The sequence below is a fragment of the Salvia splendens genome, chromosome 22 (genome assembly GCF_004379255.2).
Source record: "Salvia splendens isolate huo1 chromosome 22, SspV2, whole genome shotgun sequence".
Lineage (NCBI taxonomy): Eukaryota > Viridiplantae > Streptophyta > Magnoliopsida > Lamiales > Lamiaceae > Salvia > Salvia splendens.
The window spans coordinates 11,907,015-11,917,133 of NC_056053.1; positions in this window are offsets into that span (position 1 = coordinate 11,907,015).

Here is a 10,119-nt window from a genome sequence, read left to right on the forward strand (position 1 = left end):
ATGACAAAGGGAGTTTGGAGAGAGACTATGGTTCGACACTTAAAGTCGATTTTGATGAAATAGAAGATTCTCAAGTTGATGAACCAAGTCTCGAGAATGAATGTGTGGTGGATACTTTCACGGCAGATGTGAAACCTTCAATCGAAGTACCACCAAAGCTAGAATTGAAGCCACTCCCGACAAATCTGAAATACGCATTCCTTGGTGATGGTGAATCTTTACCGGTTGTGATATCGGCGATGTTGAATGATGAAGAAGAATTGAAGTTGATAGAGCTACTGAAGTCACACAAGAAGGCTCTAGGATGGTCCATTGCTGACATCAAAGGGATTAGCCCTGCAATTTGTATGCATAAAATTTTGATGGAAGATGGAGCTAAACCGGTAAGAGAAAGACAAAGAAGGTTGAACCCACTTATGCAAGAAGTGGTGGAAAAAGAGGTGAAAAAATTGTTGAAATTTGGGATGATCTATCCCATTTCCGATAGTGAGTGGGTCAGCCCGGTGCAATGTGTACCGAAGAAAGGAGGAATAACTGTGACCGTCAATGAAAAGAATGAAGTCTTAGCAACTCGATTGGTAAACTCATGGAGAGTTTGCATGGACTATAGAAGATTGAACAAGGCGACAAGAAAAGATCACTTTCCGTTGCCATTTCTCGATCAGTTGCTAGATAGAATTGCGGGTTATTCTCATTATTGCTTCTTGGATGGATACTCGGGGTATAATCAGATTGCAATTGCCCCGGAAGATCAAGAAAAGACGACATTCACATGTCCTATTGGTACTTATGCCTTCCGCCGGATGCCTTTTGGGTTGTGTAATGCACCGGCTACATTTCAACGTTGCATGATGGCAATATTTTCAGACATGAATGAAGACATCATGGAGATCTTCATGGATGATTTCTCCGTCTTTGGATCCTCATTTGACCTTTGCTTAGAAAACTTGAGACGGGTCCTACAAAGATGTGAAGAATCTAATCTCGTGCTAAATTGGGAAAAGTGTCAATTCATGGTCAAAGAAGGCATAGTGTTGGGACACAAGGTGTCGGAGTTGGGATTGGAAGAGAAGGCAAAATTAATTCTACGGGTAATTTTTGTCCTCTGCCATCTGTGAGAGAGAGTGAAATTTCGAGATTTAGGGTTCTTCTTTCTGTCTTCAATTCTTCTCCAGCTTTTGAGGATTTGACGAGCTTTGCCCACACAAAGGTCAAATTCAAGTTAAAGGGAACAGATCAGAAGATCCATGGTAGAGTTTGAATTGAAGAAGGTGACAAAATTCAACTCTTGAATTCCTATGGTATGTTGTAATTAATTGCATATATTCAGTACGATTTATGATTATATGCTTGTTTGAACATGATTCTAAGTTTACAATCTGAAAAAGCATGTTTAAATGTAAATCAATCAATCAAACTAAATAGATTCTTATTTATTCCGCTGCGAAAACCAACATAGTGTGTGTGTGAAAAATGTATGTGTTTTATGCATAATGTGTGTATTTTTTGTATAGTGTGTAAAGTGTCTGGTATTGTATCGTGTGGGTATTTTGTGTAAAGTTTGCTGAAGAGACCTGAGTACTCTATTTCGCAAAACAGATTAAAAACATGTAGAGTTCGCGCAACTGATAAGTCAGATGATAAACGGATCAAGTAGGCAACTATCGGGTAGTTGGTTAAGCAAACTGAGAGACTTAGGGCCTTCAATACCTTAACCCACAATACTATAGACTAGTAAAGGGAAGTAAGGGTCGAATCCCACAGGTACAGAGGCGGGCTGAGTTGTGTACGAGACATATTGGGTTGGCTACTGCCACGCTTCACTAAGGTGGGTTGACTACAATTAGAACCTGGACTACTCAGGTCACAATGTTACTTGATCAACTAAACTATCATGACGAAAAATAACATATCACAACGGATCAACTCAAACAGGAACAGCACGACAGCATAAAGCGGGTTGGGACCACTGTCACTACCACGCACTACTAAAAGTTGTTTACAACAAAAAGGTGACAAAGACTGTGACTCTAACGAACTATGACCATCTTCTTCGCTAAGCAACCAAGTAAGACCACGACAAATAAAACAGAACAGATGACATTAAAGGAGGAAACAGACAGATTAAAGAACGAATTCATATAATTCAGACGGAAGGAGAACAGATCTAAGCAGCTACCTTAATTTCATGCAAGTTGACGAACTAGAACTGAAATCTAACAACGAGAAATCAAAAACAGAACAACGAGCAATTATCAAAACAAAATCTAACACAGAGATCAACAAATTCAAACCATCATGCATCGCATACTCTATCAAAACATCATATCTAAACATGAACGACTGAATTATGCAGAACTACTTCCAAATCAGAACATAACTAAGCTAGACAAGAGAAACGAAAGCAGAAAACACTAGATCTAAAACAACTCGCATTAAAAACTCCATTTCATAAATGATCTTCAACAAGCAAAATGAAACAGAATTCCCAACTCCAGATTGGAAGATCGATCAACAACAGAAAGTAACCAGATTGGAAGATCTATCAAAAACATAAGAACTACTAGAATTTGGAAAAGCATGAACTGAAAACAAAATAACAATTGTTTTGACCCCTCGGGGTTTAAGTAAAAACAAACTACGAAGGCTTCTGGGCAGATATGAGTCTCTTCTTCCTTGTCGAGGAAGAAGAGAGGAAAGTTGACGTATAACAGTGACTCTGGTGGCTCCTAGATTCCTTGCTCCATGCTACGAAGTGTAAATGTGGAATGTGAAGTAACTATGATGATTCCGAACCCGGTAGAAATGAAGAACTCCTTGTGTGTGTATCATCTCCACTATTTATAGGTTGGCATTGGGCCTAAACCCCTAGGTTAAGCTCATCCTGTCTGGACATTAATGCCCTTGAGATAACATCTTCTTTTCTCTCTCCTATGACTCATTACCTCATGTGGTGAACTCTACTTGATCAACTTGCTGGTCGGGCAGGCTCAATTTCTTGTCCGGAACTGATCAGCTTATCTTCAAATTTGGTTATTTTTTGCTTCTTTTCCTAGTTTATCAAGTTGTTCCTGCACTCTGCTGCTTCAGCACTTTTTAGGCCCCTGCACACTCAAATTCACACTTTTTCACACATTATCACCCATGTTAGTGTAATAAACCCCTATAAAACCATGCTTGTAACGAGCCCTATGAAACTGCTCACACTTAAACCATGCTTGTCATCAAGTATAAAAGAACAACAAGAAAAAGGGCAAGTTACATGCATGGATCCCTGACCGACTCCTAAAACTAAACAGACTTAACAGACATTAACACAGACTGACACATAGACAACACTTAAGCTCATATTTACATCTCCCCTTTTGTTCAGTCTGATAAGCTTATCAATTCGTCAAGATGACCCCTATTCTAACTAACTATTGGGTTCATTCGGTCACTCATTCCTCACCAGAGATGTTAGGACCATTCACTCATTCATTTTGCCATCCCACTGATGTTTGAGTTCCATAGGCAAAGACTAGTTCCTTAAGGTCTTCCTAAGGGTTGTAATGGGGCCAGGGGTTATGATGTAAATAGGTAACGATCCTATGAGTTCTAGGTTCATAGCATTCTTCATAGCAACGAAGGACATGTGAACTTGGGCACAAAACTGGAGCAGCTTCCCTATTACATCTTCAATCTTCCCCCACATAAACACTATCCTTTGGCCATTGTGGCCTTGCCTTATTCATCTAACTTTTTCACAGGGTCAGGTTACATTCTTTTCCTGCCTTATCTAAACTGAATTTTTTTTAGGGCCAAGTTACATTCTCTCCTGCCCTTTATTTAACTATATACATTTTTTCTAGGTCAGGTTATGAATTCCTGCCCTTTTCTTCTTTTTTTTTTCTTTTCCTCTATCTCTCTCTCTCTCTCTCTCTCTCTCTCTCTCTACTCGCTTGGTCGTAACTCTTTCTTTTCTATCCCCTCTAGCCCCAGTCGGTTAGCTGCTCTGTTCTATCCCCTTACTAACATGGCGTGGAGGCTCATGGTTTCAAAGGAGGATGAATTTGAAACGTTGGCTTAAAATGGGGTGACTAAGGGGTACCCATACAATGAGGCGGATTCATCTGGTTCGAAAGGAAAAAAGGTCCAACTGGTTATTCCTATTGCCTTTAGTCCTTACTAGCCTGTGTCATTTCCCTCTCAGCATCAAGTGGCAGCCTCTCAATTTTTTTGTATCAGTAGAAAGTGTTCTACTCTGGTTTATAACTTACATTTGGAGGGCTTCACAGTTAGCTAGAAATCTGGGCTCTTCCATCGTTCTTACTTCCTCTAGACTAACTTCAACTTACTTTCAGAAAGAGGGGTCTCACAAATCAACATGCACTTTCTTCTACATTCACTCTTACTAAGGGTTTTATACCTTCTGTTTTGCCAACTCATTCATGTTTTCCTAGCACAACTTGGGCATACACATATATTGATTCGACATGCTTCATTCAAATGACTCACTATCCTACCAACTGACCTGTCAACTAATCAAGTTATGATTCCACATGCTGCGCTTAGTTGATTCAGATGATTAACAGGTTCAAACGGTAAATATAGATAAGTCAAGTCATGCTTATCTCCAAATACTCCACACTACTCCCCCCTTCACTTTATCAAAGCTTGCCCTCAAGCTAGCCTGATAAAGTGAAACAGAGGAGTGAGTGTTGCCTAAACACAAGATTAACAAACTATATTAACAAAAACAAAACTTCTGACACTTAGACCGAGCATTGTGTTAAGTGGGAGAAGACACTAACTAATCACAAAAGAAGACACTCAAGGTAAACACAAACTTCTCACACTTAGACTGGCCACCAGGCTAAGTGTGGAGAGGATAGACAAGAAGAACAGGCACGCATATACATTCAGGAATTTAAAATACTTGGTCATTGAGGGGGTGGTCATCTCCTAGGCTGATCCCTCTTGGAGTCAGCAGGTCTGGGGTGGGAGTCAGCTCGTCCTTGTGGTCGTCTGCTACTCGCGCCTGGGTCTGTAGGTTGGTCTCTTCCAGCTGGTCTTTTGCTGCCTGCGCCTAAAGCTTTAGGTTGTGGAACCCTTTGCCCCTGTGGCACTATCTCTCTGGCCATCAGGGACACAATCTCTCGCACTGCGTAGACTGAAATCCTAACATCCTCATTGTGTTTCATTTGGGCCTCCGTCTTGGCTATTAGTGACTGTATCTGGGCCTCGGAGCTCAGAGCTATTCTTTCAGTATTCAGGGATATCCTCTCAAGCAGCCCTTCCATTCGTGCTCTCCAATCGTCCAGGTGGCCCACGAGTTCCACGAGGCGTGGTAGATGTAGTAGGTATAGCAGCTTCGTTCTGTGGCTGAAGGGCGAGAAGTCTAGTGAGTTGTGCGCTTGCAAAAATCGATCTGAGCAACTGCTAGGTCGAGACACCACGCTTCTCCGAATTAACTGAATCACAGGGTCCAGTAACTCGAGGGATCGAATGGCGCTTCGGTCGTTGGGCACTCACGACTCTCCTTCAACAATTAAATTTCCTCAACCCGAATACTATGGATTAGTATAGGGAAGTGGAGTCGATCCCACAGAGATGGATTCGTAGGCTAGTATTGAGAGAATTTGGACAAAATGGCTGCTGCCACGCAAAAGGGGTTGAGATTTTAACTACTACTAGACCTAGGCACAAAACGTAAATACTAGACCGAAGAACAAGGACTCTTAAACCAAGTAACAGGCAGAAAAAGTTAAACAATTCCTAGACCGAGTACATAACTACCGATAACCACTAGACAAAGGAAATAAAAAGTGGGGACCATGAAAGCCAAGCCTGACAACGTACGGTAAAGCTGCAGCTAACAATCTTCATGCACTTTTCTAACTAATTCAGATTCGCAAATGGAGAAAACAGAGGAAATGCCCAGATTCAAACATAATAAACAGATTTGGTCGACGGAAACTTACAATAACTCGAAAATACGACAGATCTACGTAAACTAGGCGAAATGAAATGTAAATACGTAAACTAGGCATGGAAATCAAGTACTCCTTCTCAGATTACGTCGGACGCTTAATCCGCTCCGGATCCAAGCCATCCGAACCCAACGAACAGCAAAACCAACACCATAACTCCGATTTTCACAGATCTACTCCGATCTCAATCAAACATGAACAATCTGCAAACAAATCACAAACTCCAGCAAAACCCAACCTCCGATTCATCCAAAAAGCGGAACCATTCTTCAGATCCAAACAACAAGTATCGGCAATAAATCAGAACCAACTGCAAAAATAACTAACTCCGACAATCCTAACTCGAAATCAATCGAACTCAACCAGCAAACCAGAAATGAACACAATAGACATAAGCGAAAGTAAAATCTGAAATAAAACAGGAAATATTGGTTGTCAAAACAAAACCGAGCTTCGAACAGCGAAGCTCGGCGGAATCAGTGTAAACAGCAACGGAAATGTAAATTGTTTCTTCGCCCTTGAACTAGGACGATGTTACAACCCTCGAACCATTGTCGGAAAGCTAAACGTGAACCACCAGTCGAGTGCTAACTGGAATCTCTCGCAAATTCAGAGTCAAGTGTGTGGAAAGGTGAATCGAGCAAGGAGCTGTTAGTGAGGCCTCCACCGAGAGGGTCCCTCCAGCCTGCATGCTTCTCCCTTTTATAGATGCGGACATAGCCTTCTAGAGTTTTCGTAGAAATCCCTATTCTACCCTTCAACTCCGAGGCTTTCTCCGTCTAGCAATTTTCTTCCAATTGTTCACCCTTTCGCCAGTTTCCTAGGACCATGCAAGCGTCCTCTTCTTTTCGTGGATCTGGCGAAAAACTTCACATACCTGACTTAATTCAATGCGTTAGACCCAGCAATTTCATGAAATGAACCCCTAGACCGATGCATGAAATTAGCCTTATCAAACTGCTCACACTTAAACCATGCTTGTCCTCAAGTATGAAAGACAAGAAAATAGGAATAAGGCGAATTTCAATGCATGGTTACCAAGTAAAACCCTAAAAAAAATGAAAACAAAACAAACTCCTAAACCTAAGCAACTATGGACTAAGAAAAGAAAAGAACACAAAGAACAGAAACACAACAAAACAAACAAGCATGAACTAGTTTCGAATTTTTAAGCTACTATCCCCACAAGCTCAAGTTCAATCTGATCGATTACAGTCTTCAAATCTTCCCCCTTCCTTCGTCTGCCTAAACGGTCTGTCAGTTAGTCAAGATAGCCTATTGATTTCCCATCTGTTAGGTTCGCTTGATCACTCATTCCTCACCAGGGATGTTAGGATCAAAACGCTCCAAAGTTAGAGTTATACCACTGATGCGTCGGGTTATGAGAGTTTTCTCCCTATTCTTCCTCCTTTCCTATAAATTTCCCTGGGCCAGGCTACGATTTTTTTCTGCCCTTGAGGATTATATTTTTTTCTTTTTTTCCTCTTCCTCATTTTCCTGTATTATAACCCCTTTCCCCTGGACTTCGTCCAGCTTATACCTCCAAATTTTTAGTTTATTTCTCCCCTGGACTTCGTCCAGCTTATACCTCCACTTCCTGGACTTCGTCCAGCTTATGCCTCCTTTTCCTGGACTTCGTCCAGCTTATACCTCCAGAAACCCCTTTTTTTCCGTCAGACTCTACTCCCTAAGCATCAAGTGATAGCCCATTTTTTTTCATGTTAGCTCTAAAAGTGTTTAGGCTTATAACTCACTTTATAGTAGGGCTGTACAACTAGGTTATCTAAGGCATTTTCCATCGTCCTAACTTCATTCAGATCGCATTCGGCTTATTAAGGAAGAAGGTGTCAAAGTTGATCTACTTTCTCTCTTCAATCACTCTTACTAAGGGGATCTCGCCTTATTATCTAGCTAGCTCATGCGAAGCACACAACCTAAGACACAAAAACGAAACTTACTCCCCCCCTCCCGCTTCACTCAAGCTTGTCCCCAAGCCATCGTAGTGAAGGGGGGAAAAGAGAAGTACTAACAGCAGACTAATAAAGCAAACAACAACAAACACAAATACAGAGCAAAACTTCTCACACTTAGACCGAGCATCGGGCTAAGTGGGAGAAGGCGCAACAAACAACCAAGGCATGCAAAAAAAACAAAACACCCCCTTCTCACACTTAGACCAAAAGTTGGGCTAAGTGTAAGAAAGGCAACACATATGTACAATTACAGAGCATGCTGGCATATAAGAACACAAACAAAACGGAAAATAATAAAATAATAAAAAAAAAGAAAATAAGGGTTACTTGGCTCCGTGGGGGGTTCAATTCGGGGTCTGGCCCCCGCGAGGGCCAGACTTTGGTGGCGCTGTCTGTTGGGTCACCTTAGCTTTCTTTCTGGCCGGCAACTCCGGCTTCTCATGTCGTTCTTCTGTCGGGCGGGGTACGGTTGTTCTCAATATCACGGGCCGAGAGGGAGATGGAGTAGTCTGGGGCATTGGGGCATGCGGTGGCTTCTGCGCAGTCAGACTTCCTTGACCTGGCGTTGTAGAATCGCCGCTAGGCTTCGGAAGTTCCTTCGGTGTCTCTGGGAACCTTGCTCTAACCCACTTTGTCATCGCCATCATCAACTCAACTCCTTCCGTCATCTTCTCAGTACATCTGGTCGATGTCGCCACAAGATCGGACAAGCGCCCCTTGAGGGCCACCATTTCCTCCCTAACCTTCCGAACTTCCGTCCGTATGTCTTCCAGTTCCGTTCGTACTCCAGCGACATCCTTCCTGACACTCTCAGTACTATTCTTACTTTTTCCCCACAGGGACACAATTTCCTCCCGAACCATCTTCATTTCTGACCTCATCCAACCTACCTCCTTTCGCACTTCCTCTACTTCAATCCTGGCTCCTGCTTCTTCGTCAGCCGTATCCTTCACTTCCACCACATCGGGGTCCTGTTTCACCTGAGCCTCTGACTGCCCAACCTCGTTAAAGCACACTTCCCTTCCGCGTGCGATCAGCAACCCTTTATTGAAAAAATAATCCATGTTAAAAACCTCAGGGGGCGAACATGTCTTTACCTCTCGGCATGCCTTATGGATCTTCATGATTACATTCCTCTGCAGATAGGCTCCGAGCAGGTGGCACGTGTATAGGTGCCGGGAAGGATTTGCAGTCACTTGATGGCAGGCTTGGGCTATCCAATAGCCCAAGTGAACTCTTACCCCCGTAGCCATGCACCATGTGAAGTATAGATCGGCGGTAGTCAGAGCGTTGTTGGCAGTTCCCATTAAATTGTAACTAATAAAAGTTTGGGCAAATCGCAGGACCCTATTTTCGATGTGGTGTGCCTTCGAAAAGCTTGTTTTAAACTGACCCACCCTCGGGTGAGTCAAGAACTCCCAGGCGCTTTGAATCCCGGCGTCATTTTTGGTGGACCAATCATCCTCTCGTTCCACAGGCCTTCATCGTCCTCCGTTCGCGTCTGCAAACCCATCCGCAAGGTCCATTCCCGGATGCTCATTGTATGTTCCTCACTGAAAAGTCTGAAATTGATGGATTCGGCATCCAAATCGGTAGTGGACTTGAATCGGAAGGTGGAAAAGAATTCTCGGGCTAGGTCAATCGGGACCTCGGTAGTACTGTGCTTGAGCAACCAATCGAAGCCTATTGCGTCGATATAAGTCCGGAATTCATCGTTGCAAGCAATCGTTTTGAGCTCCGATGAGCTATACATCTTTCCTGACTTAGCGACCTTCCCCTCAGTACTCTTCTCCTTATAAATGGCCGTGCGCTTTGGGTCGTCAAACGTCCTCATTTTATCTAGCAAGCTGTTTGTTATCCACACTTCGGTCGGCTCAAAGTTGAATTCCTCTTCCTGTTCTTCTTCCGAGTCGTTGGACTCAGAAGAGCTCTCGGTTTCTGCGGCATATGGTACCTTGGCTGCCGGCGGAAGCGTGGATTTAGTAGAGTTCCCTCTCGCCTTTTTGGTCGAGGAAGGAGCAATTTGTTTCCCCTTCCTTTTCTTCTCAGCCGCTTGGCGACGCTTCTCCTCATCACTCTCTCCCCTGCCAGGTCTGGGAGAGTTCACCTGTTCAGATGCTGCGGTCTCTGGACCCAGCGATTCATCCTCCGTCGGCTCCACTGTCTCAACAATC